The 19,211-nt window shown below is 40.2% G+C and overlaps 1 pseudogene; it reads right to left on the minus strand.

Annotated features, from left to right (window-relative positions):
• Positions 1–4,540: 4,540 nt before the first annotated feature.
• Positions 4,541–19,211, minus strand: part of LOC127673760 (ATP-binding cassette sub-family F member 2-like) — a 38,638-nt pseudogene continuing 23,967 nt past the window's right edge.

Consider the following 19,211-nt stretch of genomic DNA (forward strand, 5'->3'; position numbering starts at 1 on the left):
GGCTGAGAAGCACCTAAAGAAATGTTCAACACGTGTAATTATCAGGGAAATGAAAATCAAAACAACCCTGAGATTCCACCTCACACTATCCAGAATGGCTAAGATCAAAAACTCAGGGGACAGCAGATGCTGGTGAGGATGTGGAGAAAGAGGTTGCTGGTGTGATTACAAGCTGGTGGTACAACAACTCTGGAAATCAGTTTGGCGGTTCCTCAGAAAATTGGACATAGTACTACCTAAGGACCTAACTATACCACTCTTGGCCATATTCCCAGAATATGCTCTAACAGATAAAATAAGGACACATGCTCTACTATGTTCATAGTAGCCGTATTTATAATAGCCAGGAGCTGAAAAGAACCCACATTGTAACTGCCCGCAGTTACATCAAACGGGTTACCTGGAAGGGAAGCTGGGGATGTATGGGAAGGTGGCAAAAAAGAGATGAAGGCCAAAACAACACCTGCTATCCAAGGTCTCAAAGTTTAATGAAGAACTATACATATATATATATATATATATATATATATATATATATATATATGCATGCAGGGGGGAAAGTCTGGAAGCTTCTCAGCAGAATCAGTTCAGTTGCTCCACAGGTGGCTAGTGTTTCTCAGGAGACTGCAGGTCCTTGAAGAATAATAGGCTTCACCTTTGTCTGAGCACTCCACCCGAGGTGGAGGGGATTATGGCTAACACAGGAGTTCCCACTCAAAGGCTGGATGAGGAACTTAACCTTGGTCGATGTGAAGTTCCTGCCAGGTGGCATGGCCCCTCAATAAGGCTCTCTACACCACGTGTTCCTCAACAGAGGAATGGATACAGAAAATGTATCCATTTACACAATGGAGTACCACTCAGCTATTAAAAACAATGAATTCATGAAATTCTTTTTTTTTATATTATTCGATATAATTTATTTACATTTCAAATGATTTCCCCTTTTCTAGCCCCCCCACTCCCCGAAAGTCCCGCAAACCCCCTTCTCTTCCCCTGTCCTCCCACCCACCCCTTCCCACTTCCCCGTTCTGGTTTTGCTGAATACTGTTTCACTGAGTCTTTCCAGAACCAGGGGCCACTCCTCCCTTCTTCTTGTACCTCATTTGATGTGTGGATTATGTTTTGGGTATTCCAGTTTTCTAGGTTAATATCCACTTATTAGTGAGTGCATACCATGATTCACCTTTTGAGTCTGGGTTACCTCACTTAGGATGATATTCTCTAGCTCCATCCATTTGCCTAAGAATTTCATGGAATTCATGAAATTCTTAGGCAAATGGATGTAACTAGAAAATATCATCCTGAGTGAGGTAACCCAATCACAAAAGAACACACATGGTATGCACTCACTGATAAGTGGATATTAGCCCCAAAGCTTGGAATACCAAAAATACGATTCACAGACCACTTGAGCTTAAGAAGAAGGAAGACCAAAGTGTGGATACTTCGGTCCTTCTTAAAAGGGGAAAAAACTGGGCATGGTGTCCCCAATGGAGGAGCTGGAGGATGGTCCAGAGGAGTTGAAGGGGTTTACAGCCCCATGGGAAGAACAATGATTTCAGTCACCCAGATGTCCCAAGACTCCCAGGGACTGAACCATCAACCAAGGAGCACACATGGTTCCAGCCAAAAATGTGGCAGAGGAAGGCCTTGTTGGTCATCAGTGGGAGGAGTGGTCCTTGGTCAGGTAAAGGCTCAACAGAGGCCCCAACAAAGAGAAATGGGGGCAGGGGGAAGGAGTGTGTTGGGTGGAGAGGCATATATGGCATATACGTGGAGGCAGGGGGAAGGAAGAAGGGGAGGGCTTGGGGTGTCTTAGGGGAGGGGGGTATCAGGAAAGGTTTTACCATTGGCAATGTAAATGAAGATGATATTCAATAAAAAAAAATTTAAAAAAGAATGAAAAGGGGGGGGGAAACAAAATACCCATGGGAGGAAAAACAGAGCCAAAGTGTGGAGAAGAGACTAAAGGAAAGACCATCCAGTGACTGCCCCACCTTTGGGTACCTCCCTTATACAGTTACCAAATTCAGACACTTTTGTGGATGCCAACAAGTGCTTGCTGACAGGAGACTGATATAGTGGTCTCCTGAGAGGCCCTACCAGTGCCTGATAAATACAGAGGGGGATGCTCTCACCCAACCACTGAACTGAGCACAGGGTCCCCAGTGGAGGAGCTAGAGAAAGGACCCAAGGATCTGAAGGGGTTTGCAGACCCATAGGAGGAACAACAATATGAACCAACCAGTACCCCCAGAGCTCCCAGGGACTAAACCACTAGCCAAAGAGTTCACATGGAGGGACTCATGGCTCCAGCTACATATGTAGCAGAGGATGGCCTTGTTGGACATCGATGGGAGGAGAGACCCTTGGTCCTGTGAAGGCTAGTTGCCCAAGTGTAGGGGAATGTCAGGTCAGGATGGAACTAACAGTCAGCAGTGACTTCTTCCCATCCTTAGACTGTACAGACATAGATGCTTCTTTCCTAGAATATCAATGAAAAAGAAAACCAAACCCCTAAAAAATTTCATGACCGCAATATTTGGAGGTGTCCCTAACAATCTGCAAATCATGTTTCTAAGTGGTAAAAGACACAGCATACCCAATCTTATGGGACACAATGAAAGGAGTACAAAAAGGAAAATTCATAGCACTAAGTGCCCTCATAAAGATACTGGAGAGATAGCTCCTACACTAGCAACTTAATAGCACAACTGAAACCCCTAGAACAAAAAGAAGCAAACACACCCAAGAATTGGACTGCAGGAAATCAACTAATCAGAAACAAAGAGAAAAATACAAAGAATCAACAAAACCAAAAGTTGCTTTTTTGAGAAAATCAACAAGATAGATAAACCCTTAGCCAAACTAACTAAAGGACACAGAGACAATATCCAGATTATTCACAAAATCAGAAATGAAAAGGTAGATATAACAACAGAAACTGGGGAAATTCAAAAATTATTAGATCTTACTACAAAAGCTTTTACTAAACAAAACTTGAAAAGCTAGATGAAACTGATGATTTTATAGACAGACACCGCATACCAAAGTTAAATCAAGAGCAGGTAAACTATCTATACAGTCCCAAATCACCTAAAGAAATAGAAGTCATTAAAAACCTCCCAACCAAAAAAAAAAAAAAAAAGCCCCAGGATTCTATCAGACCTTCAAAGAATAACTAATAAATACCAATATTCCTCAAACTATTCATACAAGAGAAACAGAAGGAACACTACCTATTACATTCTATGAAGCCACAGTTACTCTCATACCTAAACCAAACAAGGACACAACAAAGAAAGAAAATTTCAGACCAATTTCATTAATGAATATCAATGCAAAAAATACTCAATAAAGTTCTAGCAAACTAAATTCAAGAACATAGCAAAACAATCATTCACCTTAATTAAGTGGGCTTCATCTCAGTGATGCAGAGATGGTTCAATATACAAAAATCCACTAACATAATCCACTATATAAACAAAAAAAATCACATGATCATCTCATTAGATGCTGAAAAAGCATTTGATAAAATACAACATCCCTTCATGTTCAAAGTATTGGAGAGATCAGAAATTCAAGGCTTATACCTAAATATGGTAAAGGCAATATACAGAAAATCATCAGTCAATATCAAATTAAATGGAGAGATACTTGAAGCAATCCCACTAAAATTAGGGACAAGAATCTTGAATGACCAAGAAGCACTAGAAAAAGAGAAAGAGCAACACATCTCCATTGCTGGTGGGATTGCAAACTGGTGCAACCACTCTGTAAATCAAGCTGCCAGTACCTCAGAAAATTGAAAATAAACCTACCTGAAGACCCAGCTATACCACTCTTGGGCACCATACCACAGGAACACATGCTCCATGATGTTCATAGTGGCCTTATTTTTAATAGCCAGAAGCTGAAAACAACCCAGATGTCCCTCAAATGAAGAATGGATACAGAACATGTAGTTAATTTACACAATGGAATATTATTCAGCTACTAAGAATGAAGACATGAGTTTTGCAGGCAAAAGGGTGGAACTAGAGAATATCCTCCTGAGTGAGGTGACCCAAAAGAACACACATGGTATGTACTCACTAATAAGTGGATATTAGCCAAAAAGTGCAGAATACTGAGGCTACAACCCACAGAATTTAAGAAGTTTAACAAGCAGAAAGGTCAAGTGAGGATGTGTCGATCCCACTTAGAGGGGGGAAGAAAATAATCATGAGAGGAAGAGGGAGGGACTTGGGTTGCAGAAGGGTGGGGAGGAAAAGGGGTAACAGAATCAGGTATGGGGAGGGGAACAGGAGAGAAGCCCCGAGGACCAGCAGAATGAATGGAAATATGCAGCCACAGAAGGTGGGAGGTGGGAAGTGGGAGGTGGGGAGACCCTCTAGAAAGTACCAGAGACCTGGGAGGTGAACGACTCTCAGGACTCAATGGGAGTTACCTTAGATGAAATGACTAGTGGTGGGGAGAGGGAACTGGAAGAGTCTACCTCTAGTAGATAGACGGGGCCTCAAGAGGAGGGATGGTGTTACCAACCCACAGTCAAAGTTTCTGACCAAGAAATGTTCCTGTCTAAAATAATTTCAGGAACAAAAACGAAGAAGAGATTGAGGGAAAGGCAATCCACTGACATGCACAACTGTGGATCCATCTCATGGGGAGACACCCAGGCCTGATACTATCACTGATGCTATGGTGTGCTTACAGTCAGGAGCCTAGGAGATCCCGAGAGGCCTCACCACCAGCTGACAGAGACAGACACAGATACTTAGTCAAGGTTTCTATTCCTGCACACACATCATGATCAAGAAGCAAGTTAGGGAGGAAAGGGTTTATTCAGCTTACACTTCCACACTACTGTTCATCACCAACAGGTTCATCACCAAGTCAGGACTGGAACTCAAGCAGGTCAGGAAGCAGGAGCTGATGCAGAGGCCATGGAGGGATGTTGCTTACAGGTTTGCTTCCCCTGGCTTGCTCAGCCTGCTCTCTTATAGAACCCAAGAGCACCAGCCCAGAGATGGCACCACCCACAAGGGGCACTCCCACCTTGATCACCAATTGAGAAAATGTCCCACAGCTGGATCTTATGGAGGCACTTCCCCAACTGAAGCTCCTTTCTCTGTGATAACTCCAGCCTGTGTCAAGTTGACACACACAAAAACCAGGCAGTACACTTACACCCAACCATTGGACTGAAGTCAGGACCCCTATTGGTTGAATTAGGGGAAGGATGGAAAAAGCAGAAGAGGAAGAAGAGCAGTCTCAACTAATCCTGACCCCTGGGAGCTCCCAGACACTGCGTCACCAATTAGGCAGGATCCAGGAGCTGGTGTGAGGCCCCCTACACATATACAGCAGAGGACTTCCTGATCTGGCCTCAGTGGAAGAAGATGTGCCTAAGACTTGAGGGAAAAATGCCTGACGTTGGGAGGAGGAATGGGACAGGGAACTGTGGGAGGTAGCAACAGGAGAGGGTAGCAGCTGGATTGTAAATAGATTAAATAAATAAATAAATAATAAATAAATAAATAAACAAACAAACAAAATTAATCTGTCCCCTCTGTTCAGCTGAGGTAAGACATATGCTTCACATAAATCCAGACTTACCATCATACCTTCCTAGATTCATCAAGTCCTTTAGAGGATCTAAAAAACAATCCTGACAAAATTCTCCAGACATCTCCTTTAGGCAGACCCATCAGCTGGGAATTTCTCCACCATAGAGATAGTTGGATAAAACAGTGACAATAACTTAAGAGTACTCAATTTTGTCATTCTTCAGAATAGATTAAATAGACCTTCCATGACAAAAAAAAATGGGATTTTTACTTTGGAAGCCTCAAAGCCTGTGCAGTATCAGACTGGCTCCTTCTCTCCATCCTTCTGTCTTAGCCGCTGTTATACTTACAGTACTATGTTACCACACTTGACTTAGCAGCTCTGTAAACTTGATTTCCCCTTTCTGAAGCAAAACACAATAAAAATAAATCTTAAGGAGAAAAGGGTTTGTTTGACCTACAATTATAGACTACAGCCTGTTGCATGTAATTTTAAAAACGCGCTTGTTCCAGCTAGACTCTGGGATCGACAGCCGCTTGCCTGCAATCCACTCAGCCCCCATGGCTAGCGAATGCTTTCCTGAGAGCGCCACCCATTCCGATCCGATCCTCCAGCTGCCTTGCTACGGGGCTCACCAACCATCCCTCCTGAAAACACCTGGAGCTACTGCTCGGTTCCACGGACAGGCCACCCAGGAGGCCGGCTTTCTCCTGCCCATCTGAGTCGCTGTGATTGGAATGCGCCAATCTTCATATTTTAAAATCAGCCACATTATACAACCACTGGGCCTGGAATCTATTGTCCTAAACTCATCAGCTATCCTGTGTTGGTGGTGGGAAATAAAATAACAACATCTTGTCACTCACACCTCTTTCTGTCAGTCCAGATGCCATCATTTTCTGTAGTATTTTCTCTTCACTTTGGGCCTGCTGGGCCAGCTTGGCACTGCCATGGCCAAACCTGGCAATGTAGTTCTCCATGTGTGCTCTCTGGTCCTGTTCCCAATAAAACCTCTTCATCTGGCTCTCTTCCATCTCCAGCCGTGTCTTCACATACTGATCATAATTACCCGCGTAATACTTCAGCTTCTTGTTGTGTATGTGGGTGATATTGGTAAAGACCCCATTCAGGAAGCCCTGGAAACGGGACACAAGGGCCAGAATGTGCTTGAAAGTCTTAAGTTCCTCTTCCAGCCATATGCAAGCATCCAGGTCCAGGTGGTTGGTAGACTCATCCAGAAGCAGCATGAAGAGCCAAATAAAGAGGGCTCGAACAAGAGCAAATCTCATCAGCCAGGCACCACTGAAGTCTCAGCTTCTGGCGCTGCACGGCAGGTGCTAAACCCAATCTATGTAAGATCGTTGAAGCCCTAGGCTCTGTCAGCATCCAGGCCTTCCAGCAAGTCGTAGAGTTCCATGAGCTTCTCACACTCCATATCCTCATGAGCAAATCGCTCAGCCTCTCTCCAGCACGACCCGCTGTGTGTGCACCTCCATCACACACTGCAAGGGTGTTTTTGTCCACTAGGAGGCATCTCACGATGACTAGGAGTCGGATGGTAGATGCCAATGTGCTCAGGGATGAGCATTTCACATTTCCCAGTAGCAGAGAGCAGCATGGATTTTTCAATTCCTTTTAAGCCAAGGTGGCCATAGCACTGTCCTGAGTTTAATTCCAGTTCGGTGTTGCTGAGCAGCTCTGGACCATGCAAGGTGAGGGAGAGGTTGATAGTGTGGACATCGGCACTGTTGGGGTGAGAAGCCAGGATGCTCGTGACAGCTCAGACAGCAGTCTTCGTCATCTCAAGGTCCTCCATCTCCTTGGTCAGCAAACCCACTTCTGTGGTGTCTCTCAATTGGCCTCTTCAATTTTCTCCTCTGCCACCTGAGGTTCTGTGACAGTGTCTCCATTTCCTTCTTTAGGGGTGACCTCTTGGCCAGGTCAGAAGGCATGGTGATGAGCCACAGGGGGTAGACACTGTTCTTTCAGGAGTGGGGTTTCGTGCCTCTCGGCCTCTTTTGCAGCAGAACAAAATTCTTTATTGTTATGGTTTTAAAAATATCTTTAAAAAAAAAGAAAAATAAGGAACACAGCATGCTGACATGGAGAAACAGAAAAGGCAGTCCTCATTCCCATGGTGCAAGTGCCAAGTGACCTTTCGAATCTAAACGAAAACAAATTAACAGTGACAGCCTCAGATTCTCACTGATCTATCTTGGAAAACATTATTGCAAATTGTATCTTACCAGAAGTGCTTTTTTGTAATAAAAATGAATTATTCATGAAAATCACTTCATTTCATAGGGCACCTACTGAGAAGGGTTTGCATCGCCTCCTGAAGTGTGTGTTCAAGCTGTGCAATTAAACCTTCACTATCAAATTTATTTTGCTTTGCTAATGCCTTATAATGCATTGTAGGAAGGACAGTGACAAACACCTATTTGTATTCATAGACCATTAAAATAACTAATTAGTATTTGAAAAGGTCACTGAAAAGATCAGAGGAAGGCTTTCTGTGGCATTTAGCCACAGACTCAAGTGGTAGGGACACTTTGTCTTCTTTTGATTGAATCTCTAATTCATAACATTCATATTCTCATAGTATCCCTTAGAATTAGTTTGTATTTTCTGCACAAGAATTTCATAGCACTTGCCCACAGAAACGGTCATGGAAGACAAATTCCCACATTATTTATTCCTAAGCTGTTTGGCTTGAACAGGAATTTCACACACACACACACACACACACACACACACACAAAACTGAACATTTTTGAGTAGAGGATTACAATACCATCAAAGGGAGCAAGGCATTCAAAATGCAGGTAAAGGTCACAGTAAAGCACATTTGAAAAACCATCCTCATTCATATTTTTCTTTTCTGCTGCATAGACACAAGTTGTACATGTTTCTGTTCTCCTCGAGGCCTGTGTAACAGAACCTTTTGTCTGTTGCTTTTTCATATATTAACTATAATTTTATGTGTTTGCTCTATAGAAATTCTACTCTGCGGAACAAAAGGGACACAGATGTGGAAAGGGGACTAGTTGGAATGAGTAGGTGAAGAATTAGGGTGGGAAGATGAATGGGAGGGTGACAGTAATCAGAACCCATTACATACATGTATGAAAATTCTCAAAGAACAAATTTAGTAAAAGATGACAGTACTTCTAATGTATTCTTTCTTTCATTGACTCGCTTACAATCATTTCTTCACCTGTTCAATTTCAGTTACTATGCTCTGTAGCTCTGCCTGAGGAGGTAGAGTTGAAAGTAGTCTCCTCTTGCTAGAAAGTTCAAGATTAGTTGGAGATAGGAGTGTAAATTTACATGTGTATTGCAGTTGGAAAACTGCCGTGATTGATCTGCACCCAAGGTGCTTTGAGAAATGAGAAGTGAGGCACCTCATTCCTTCAGGTGCTGGAGGAGCGCCAGAGAAAGTTTACCCAAGGGCATATGGAGAGGGGAGAGCCAGTTAGTCATGGGATCAGGGGGGTGGGGTGGGGGGAGAAAACTATTCCAAGGAAAGCTAACAAAAGAGACAAGAAAGTGTGTCCAGTTCTGGAACTGAGAGCTCCAAGAGCACGAAAGAGGGAACTAAGGTCAGGACCAGTCTGTAGTGTTGGACATCTAATCTAAGACAGTGATGAGCCCCTGGAGGCTCACAGTTTCAAATAATGATCAGAATGGTAGATTTAAAGAGTTTATTTATTTATTTATTTATTTATTTATTTACTCTCTGTGTGTGTGTGTGTGTGTGTGTGTGTGTGTGTGTGTGTGTCTGTGTCTGTGTGGTGTGTCCAACTGTAGAACCAGAGAACTAATTATTTATGTATTTATTTATTTATTTACTCTGTGTGTGTGTGTGTGTGTGTGTGTGTGTGTGTGTGTGTGTCTGTGTGGTGTGTCCACCTATAGAACCAGAGGACTAATTACAGGAGCTTGATATCTTTTTCCACTACATAGGATAGAATTCAGGGACTCAGGCTTGTGCACCAAGCACCTTTATCTGATAAACAAAGTCATGGACCCAAAACGTTAGTGTTCAAGGTTCATTCTAATGACAGTAGACAAGAAAGACTGAAAGAGGAAAGAACCCAAGATTAGGAGGATTCTAATAGTATCAAGGTAGGATATGCTGCTCAACTTAGGTCACAGTAAGGTAACGCAGTAATGAGGTGGCAGGCCTGGAACATATTTTTCAGAAGAAATAGTGTCACCTGTAACTACTCAGACACAAAATATAAAGGAATGTTGGCAACGTTTCCCACTAAAATCAGGGACAAAAAAAAAAGGCTGCCCACTCTCTCCCTACCTATTCAATATAGTACTCAAAGTTCTAGCCAGAGAAATTAGACAACAAAGGAGATCAAAGGGATACAAATTGAAAAGGAAGAAGTCAAAATACCACTATATGCAGATGATATGATAGTATACTCAAGTGTCTCCAAAAATTCCACCAGAGAACTCCTACAGCTGATAAACAACTTCAGCAAAGTGACTGGATATAAAATTAATTCAAATAAATCAGTAACTTCCTCTACTCAAAGGATAAACATGCTGAGAAAGAAATTAAGGAAACAACACCCTTCACAATAGTCATAAATAATATAAAATATCTTGGTGTGACTCTAACCAAGAAAGTGAAAGATCTATATGACAAGAACTTCAAGTCTCTGAGGAAAGAAATTGAAGATCTCAGAAGATGGAAAGATCTCCCATGCTCATAGACTGGTAGGATTAATATAGTAAAAATGGCCATCTTGCCGAAAGCAATTTACAGATTCAATGCAATCCCCATCAAAATTCCAACTCAATTCTTCACAGAGTTAGAAAGAATAATTTGCAAATTCATTGGTAATAACAAAAACACAGGATATCAAAAACTATTCTTAACAACAAAAGAACTTCTAGGGGAATCACCATCCCTGACCTCAAACTGTATTACAGAGCATTGGTAATAAAAAAAAAAAAAACTGCATAGTATTGGTACAGAGACAGGCAGAGAGATCAATGGACTGGAATTGAAGACCCAGAAATGAGCTCACACACCTCTGGTCACTTATCTTTGACAAAGGAGCTGAAACCATCCACTGGAAAAAAGACAGCATCTTCAACAAATAGTGCTGGTTCAACTGGTTGTTAGTATATAGAAGAATGCAAATCAATCTATTCATATCTCCTTGTACAGACAGAATCCAAGTGCATAAAAAGCTCTACATAAAACCAGATACACTAAAACTAATAGAGGAAAGTAGGGAAGAGCCTTGAATACATAGGCACAGGGAAATTTTCCTGAACAGAACACCAATAGCTTATGCTCTAAGGTCAATAATTGACAAATGGGACCTCATAAAATTACAAAGCTACTGTAAGACAAAGTACAGTGTTAATAGGACAAAACGGCAACCAACAGATTGGGAAAAGATCTTCTGATAGAGGGCTAATATCCAATATATACAAAGGATTCAAGAAGTTAGACTCCAGAGAACCAAATAACCCTATGAAAAATGGGGTACAGAGCTAAACAAAGAATTCTCAACTGAGGAATATCGAATGACCAAGACGCACCTAAAGAAAAGTTCAACATCCTTAGTTATCAGGGCAATGCAAATCAAAACAACCCTGAGATTCCACCTAACACCAGTCTGAATGGCTAAGATCAAAAACTCAGGGGACAGCAGATACTGGTGTAGATATGGAGAAAGGAACACCCCTCCATTTTTGGTGGGATTGCAAGCTTGTACAACCACTCTGGAACTCAATCTGATGGTTCCTCAGAAATTGGACATAGTATTACCCTGAGGACCCTACTATACCATTCCTGGGCATATACCCAAAAGATACTCCAACATCTAACAATGACACATGCTCCACTATGTTCAAAGCAGCCTTATTTATAATAGCCAGAAGCTGGAAATAACCCAGATGTCCTTCAACAGAGGAATGGATACAGAAAATGTGGTACATTTACACAATAGAGTACTGCCCATCTATTAAAAGCAATGACGTCATGAAATTTGCAGGCAAATGGATGGAACTAGAAAATATCATCCTGAGTGAGGTAACCCAGTCTCCAAAGAACACACATGGTATGCCAAAAAGTGCTTGCTGATAGGAGCCTGATATAGCTGCCTCCTGAGAGTCTCAGCCAGAGCTTGACCCTTGCAGAGGAGGATGCTGGCAGCCAACCATTGTAATGAGCTTGGGGTCCCCAATAGAGGAGTTAGAGAAAGGACTGAAGGAGCTGAAGGGTTTAGCAACCCCATAGGAAGAACAACAATATCAATAACCAGACCGCAGAGACTAAACCACCTCCCAAAGAGAACACATGGAGGGAACCATGTCTCCAGCAGAGGATGGCCTTGCTGGGCATCAATGGGAGAAGAGACTTTTGGTCCTGTGAGGGCTCGATGAATGCCTCAGTGTAGGGGAATGCCAGGATGGAGAGGCAGGAGTGGGTGGGTGCAAGGGGAGCACCCTCATAGAAGCCGAGGAAATGGGATGGAATAGGGGTTTTCAAGGGCAAAACCAGAAAGGGGATAACATTTGAAATTTAAATAATTATCCAATAAATAATAAAATAAAATAAAATAAAGACTGAGATATTTGTGTGGAGAAATATATATCCTCTAGGTAGACTTCATAGAGAAAATTATAAAACAGAATTAATAATTAGAAATTTGTACTGTGAAATATATTCAAAGAGTTTGCAATAGTTTGTAAACTATGACTCAACTTAGGAAAAAAAATGAAGAAATCATTTTCTTGATCCCAAACACTTAATGTCTAAAACAACTCTTCTACTATAGTCAAAGTCGGCATCTTTTAGAGACACAGAAACAGCAGGCATAATTTCTCACTCCCCCACACTTTTCTTTAGACTCACATATTTAGCTGTGGCCTTATGGAGTGTGTGGGGAGGTATTGGGAGAAATCACTTAGGGTGAACTTTGAGGTTTCAAATACTCAAGCCAAACCCAGGATCTCTATTGCTGCTTGCCGATCTGGATGGAAAACTCTTGCCTCCTTCTCTAGTACTATATCTGCCTGTGTGCTACCATACTTCCTGCCACAATGAGCTAATCTCTGAACTATCAGCCAGTCTAATTAAAGGTTTCCCTTATAAGAGTTGACATGGTCATGATCTCTTTTCACAACAACAAAATCCTAAGACACCATATTAAACTTTCTAAGAATATATTAAAATATTTTTAAAATTGGAGTAGAAGATGGAGTTTTGGGGACTTTAAACATGTAAAAATATTTTTTTGTCTAAAACATGTTAAAACAATAAATGGAACTATTTATAGCTTGATTATAAAAATCAGTAATAATTCATAAAAATAAGTGATCAAAACCATATAAGGTATTATAAAACCATATAGAACACTTCCAGTAAAGGCCTACAATAAATGATAAAAAAATAGACTCAAGTAAAAAGACCTTCGCTCCTTCTTACCAAACATCACGTAATAACCATGGGTCAAAGAAAAAACATTTTAGTATACTTGTCACAGTTGTGTTCTGGTGCTTATGTAATGGACAACAGCTATGAGGCTTTACTCTTCATTGCAAATGCCTTTCTTCCTTAATGACTCATTGCAGAACAGCATTCTAAGGCCTCAGGACAGTCATGACAGAGCCTGGCTATGGTACTCAACAAAAGATGGTACCTTGGGAAGAAAAATCCTGTTCTCTAATACTTAAAGCAAACCCCTTACAAAATATAGAGCCCGAAACTAGAGAAATTAATTTAAAACCACCAACCAAGGAGTACACATGGAGGAACCCATGGTTCTAACTGCAGATCTAGCAAAGGATGGCCTTGTTGGGCATCAATGGGAGAAGAGGCCCTTGGTCCTATGAAGGCTCTATGCCCCAGTGTAAGGGGAATGGAGGGCGGGGAGGTGAGAGTAGGTGGGTGGGTGGAGGCACACACTCATAGATGGAGGAGAAGGGATGGGATAGGGGGATTCTGGGGGGGGGAATCAGGAAAGGGGATAACACTGAAATGTAAATAAATAAAATATCTGCTAAAAATGACTAAGCATATATATGTATACATTATATGTGTATATATGTATATATACACACATACACACACACACACACATACACACACACACTCACACACACACACACACACACACATGGTTTGAAACATTGTTTTTCTGTCTGAACACAAACTGCTGCTCATTTTGAATCCTGAAACATTGTTTGGATTATAAGTGCTTTGTAATAAGTGCTTTCATATTGCTAGGAAGAAATTTATCGCTGGAAGAAAACTATCTCTGGAGGCTTTTAACTCACAGTTTTTAAATGAACCAAACACAAAATTAGTTTAAATACACTATTTTAATGTTCTGTTTGACATTAGGCAGGGAAAGGAACAGAAGGGGAATATAACTCTGTGGAGAGAAGCAGAGGTGGTCCTGAGGATTTCCGTGTCTCTAGCTTTGGTTCTGTACAAGACTTCTAGTCAGATTATTTAATATATTGTTTAAAGTTGCTTTCTAAGCAATGTGCCCCAGGGCAAACAGTCTTACTATAACTCAGTCATCTGCAAAATGAGAAGAATGATAGTAATTGCTTCACAGAAATATTATTAAACATAAAGTTCAAATACTTGTTTAGAGTAGTGCCTACTAGTTTTCACAAAGTGAATTCCTAATAAATAGTATTCGCCATATGGAATGTCTAGTTGGTCATTAGGCAGTATAATTGTAGGAAATCTGCTGCCATATAATGATAAAGATTGGTAGCTATCTGTATTGATGTACCAATTGATTTTCATGATATGAACAATAGAATAATAAAGTTAGAGCCACAGGGCACATACAGAGGTTTGGATGAATGAAATAGAACTTTAGAAAGACAATATTAAATAATAGTCTGAGAACAAAGGGTGCAACTCAGCAATAAAGCATTCGCCTAGCAGTCCTTAAAGTAAAAAGAACGGTCTGAGGAGAAAAATGGGAAATCACTACTTAATGGGTTTATGACTCATTTACATAAAAATGTAATAGTACAAAATTATGACTACCATTTTATGTTTTTACATATTGGCCAAAATCCATTTAGTTGAAAAACTAAAGGATGATGAAGAGATGAAATGTTAACTCAAAAATAAAAAGATGTGTGGCACCTACAAGTCAAAAGTCAGATGGTAGCGGTTTGAGCACAAGGTAGATTGGAAAAGTAGAAGATGGAGAAGGAGCCATGAATCACTGTCCTGGGAGGAGGGTGGATGTTTAGTTTTTAGCATATCTGATGAATTGAAGAGTGGATAAAGGAAATGGGTCATAAACTATGAGTATTAAAAAATATTAAATTTAAAGTTTTGAATATGGTCAGTGGTAAGAGTCCGACATTAGTGGACTCTGATACACTGTAGGATATTTGCAATAATCACAGGGAACTAAGAGAAGTATTTGACCCAGCTATGGAGTCTGCTGTCCTTGGATAATGACCAGGATGCTTTTAGAGGTACTGCCTTTGACACAAAACAAATCACAGCTGTGTGATTCTTACTCTATAGCAGTCAGGAACCTCACTGGGTTTTAGGACACAAATCACTGGATTTATTCAGAATTAGTACATAGTATAAGGCAGATAATCTGAAAAAAGTAGATAGACCTTAGACTGTTCTGTGGACAAAATAAAAAAATATGTACCATAACTGTGAAAAAGTAGATTAAGGGACTGGAAGATCTTGATGATATGGAATAATACTTCTGATGAAAATATAATGAAAGAGTGAAATGATAAAAAAAAAGATGACAAAGAGATAGTGGGTCTCATTATTCCACTAGTAGAATGTGTTCTTCACTATGGTAATATGAATTCAGTCAGGGGAAGAATAAGCCAAAAATTCAATATTGTCATGAATTTTAATTCTTCATGGAAAAAGGCCCATAAAAGGCGGCAGGCAGCTGGTCACAGTGCATCCACTGTCAGGACACACAGTCAGATGAGTGTGAGCACTCAGCTGTTTTTCCCTTTTTTTAAAAAAAATGCAATCTGAGCCCAGCCTGGAAATGGTGTTACTCATATTAAGAAGGGATCTTCCTACTTTAATTATCCTAATGTAGATAACTCTTCACTGACATTCCAAGAAATGTGTTTCTTTTGTGATTGTAAATCTTGGCAAGTTGACAATAGTAATGACCATCCTAGGATTGATTTTTTAAAAAGTTCCATGATAAAGTGAAATTTAAACAATATTTATTTAGAAATTTAACCCTACAGAAGAAAAACTCCAACTCAAGGATATTAGCTATATCCAGGGGAATAAATAATTTCACTCCAACAAAACCAAAAGAAGAGAAACACACACACTTGCTACTATCACCATTACCACCAAAATAGCAGTCATCAACAATCATTGGTCTTTGAAGCATCCCGATGTCAATCATCTCAGTTCTCAACTAAAAAGAGAGACTCACAGAACGGATATGAAAACAGGACCAATCCTTCTGCTGCGTTCAATAAATACACCTCAACATCAAAGACAGATAGAACCTCAGGTTAAAAGTTTGGAAAAAGATATTCCAAGTACATTGACGTAGAAAGCAAACTGGTGTAACTATTTAAATAGCTAACAAAATAGACTGAACACTACATACTCATCAAAAGAATAATCCACTAAGATGACATTTCATTTCATTGGATGCTGAAAAAGCATTTGACAAAATTCAGCATCCCTTCATGCTTAAAGTCTTGGAGAGAACAGGAATTCAAGGCCCATACCTAAACATAGTAAAAGCAATATACAGCAAACCGGTAGCCAGCATCAAACTAAATGGAGAGAAACTTGAAGCAATCCCACTGAAATCAGGGACCAGACAAGGCTGCCCCCTTTCTCCTTATCTTTTCAATATTGTACTTGAGGTACTAGCTCGGGCAATTCGACAACATAAGGAGGTCAAAGGGATACAAATTGGAAAGGAAGAAGTCAAACTATCATTATTTGCAGACGACATTTCAATTCTTAACATCTATGTCTCAAACACAAGGGCATCCATTTCGGTCAAAGAAATTGTACTAAAACTTAAATCATATATTGCCTCTTACACACTAATAGTAAGAGACTTCAATATCCCCCCCCCCCCCCCCCCCGATGAATAGATCATCCAGACAAAACTAAACAGAGAAATACTGGCATTAACAGATGTTATAAACCAAATGGACCTAACAGATAGTTACAAAACATTTCACACAAACACAAAATAACACATCTTCTTTTCAACACTTCATGGTACTTGATCCAAAATTGGCCACATAATTAACCACAAAGCAAATCTCAACAGATACAAAAAAAATGGGATTAAACCCCGTATCCTAGCATATGACCACAGATTGAAGCCCCATTCTCCCTTCCTTCTCTCTTCTATCCTTAATTTTCTTCTTTTTCTCCATCTTTTCCTTTGCTCTTTCCTTTATTTATTATTGAACAATATAAATGATTACATACACCAGGGTTTTGACTGAAACATTTTATTTGTGGCCTACATGATAATATTTTTTCCTATTGAAATTCTAAAAATTAGCTTTTCTTAGATATTTCTGTTTATGTAGAGTTTTCGCTCTGTCTTTTAAGAGGTAGATATCCTAAACTACTTGCCTACAAAGTATCTGGCTTGATTTAAACTGACTGAGTTCCTTTCCCTCCTCCTATCTTTCTACTCTGTATTTATGATTCCTGTATTTCGCAAATGAATTGTTTGCATATAAATCTTTTTCTCAAGGTGTGCCTCTGGGTAGAATTTAAACTAAGAGACTGTTAATGTAAATTAAATTCAGTGTGAATTATGCTAACTTCATAAATTCTATGTAATGTTAGATACAATCCAATGAATCTAAAGGTAAGTGAGACATGAATAATTAAATTTTAGTCAGGGTTTAGAAAATGGGAAAGTTCATGGCATACCAGGTAGATAAAACACCATAATGAATAAGAAGAGAAAAGGAATGATCTATTCGGAGAGTGGTATGTAGTCCAGTTTGTTAAAAGAAAAAGCTCAAAGACAGGAAGAGATGAAGGACTTTTGATGATGGTAAAAGAGACTGTCTATGCACAGGGAGGGAGGGACCTGAGTTGGTGAGAGGAGGGCTAGGGGAACAGAGAGGCAGGATCAGGCATGGGGAGAGACACGAGGCAGTCCCAGAGGGCCGGGAGAATAAATGGAAATACGCAGCTGCCAAGGATCAGGGATTGGAGGATTCTCTAGGAAATCCCAAAGACAAGATGAGGGAGGCACCCAGAAGTCAATGCAGGTGACCTTAGCAGAAATGCCCAACAGTTGAGATATGGAACCTGAAGAGACCACCTCCAGTAGCCATACAGTACCCCCAGAGGATGGATGAGGACACCAACCCACTTACAAAACTTTGACCCAAAATTGGTCCTGTCTAAAAGACATGTAAGAACAAGGATGGTGCAGAGACTGAAGGAATGGCTGGGCCAGGACCAGCCCATTTTCAGACCCACCCCCATGGCCAGGCACCAGTTCCTCACACTATTAATGACGCTACACTGCACTTGTAGCCAAGAGCCTCCCATGGCTGTCCTTTGAGAGGCTCCACCCAGCAGCTGTCTCAGATTGGTCCTATGTTCTTTGGGTGAAAATGACAGCACTTGGGCATGCTGCTTACATACTTATGCATGGCATGTTACTAGGTTAATTATAAAAGAAAGACTGGGTCATAGGATCGTAAGATAAAGAAAAGTAGTGAGTACTTGCTTGGTTATCCATTCTGTTGTAGAATTTCTGGAAAACCAAAAATTCTAAATTCAAACAGCTTTTGCAATTATTAAAGAAGTATATATTTCAAATTAAATATATAATTTAATTATATATTAGTTTATTAGCTTGATTCATATTCAGACATATAGGCAAAATAATATATCGATTTCTGTTGTATATTTGGTTCACATCTTACAAATATTAGGAGCTGATTTAGTGAAGACAAAAGATTTGGGTGGGGTGGGCAAGATAGAAGGAGAGAACTAACTACCACAAATTGTCCTCTAACACCCTCCTACTACTCTCCATACCATACACTGAGAAAAAAAAGAAAAAAGACTTAGATGAAGATGTACCTCAGTTGATAAAATACCTGCCTGGTATGCAGGAAACCCTAGGTTTGATCCTCAGCACCATGTAAATCCAAGTGTGTTGCTACATACATGTAAACCCAACACTTGGGACACAGAAGCAGAAGGGTCACAAGTTCAAAGTTATTCTCCTCTCAGTTGTAGAGAAGAATTAAAGTCAGTCTCGCATGCACAAGACTCTTTCTCAAAAGAAAGAAACAAAAAGATATAGTGAGAATATGTAAGTCCTTGTTTGATGGTGGTTAGGAAAGAATAGAGAAGTTGAAAGATAGTTTAAAAATACATTTGAATTTAAAAATGATACTGGGATCAAAAGCATCTTTTGTTTATGGCTACCAATAATATATGATTATAACGTTTTAAAATATGTTAAATTCTAAGACACACATTATGTTTTCTACTTCAGCCTTTTTTGTATTCATCAATATTAAAAACATGGAACACTGTGATGATATCGAACATTATCATTAATGCTTAAGGAACTGACTGCGTTAGTCACTTTGAGTTCATTTCTCTG

The sequence above is a fragment of the Apodemus sylvaticus genome, chromosome 23 (assembly GCF_947179515.1).
Source record: "Apodemus sylvaticus chromosome 23, mApoSyl1.1, whole genome shotgun sequence".
Lineage (NCBI taxonomy): Eukaryota > Metazoa > Chordata > Mammalia > Rodentia > Muridae > Apodemus > Apodemus sylvaticus.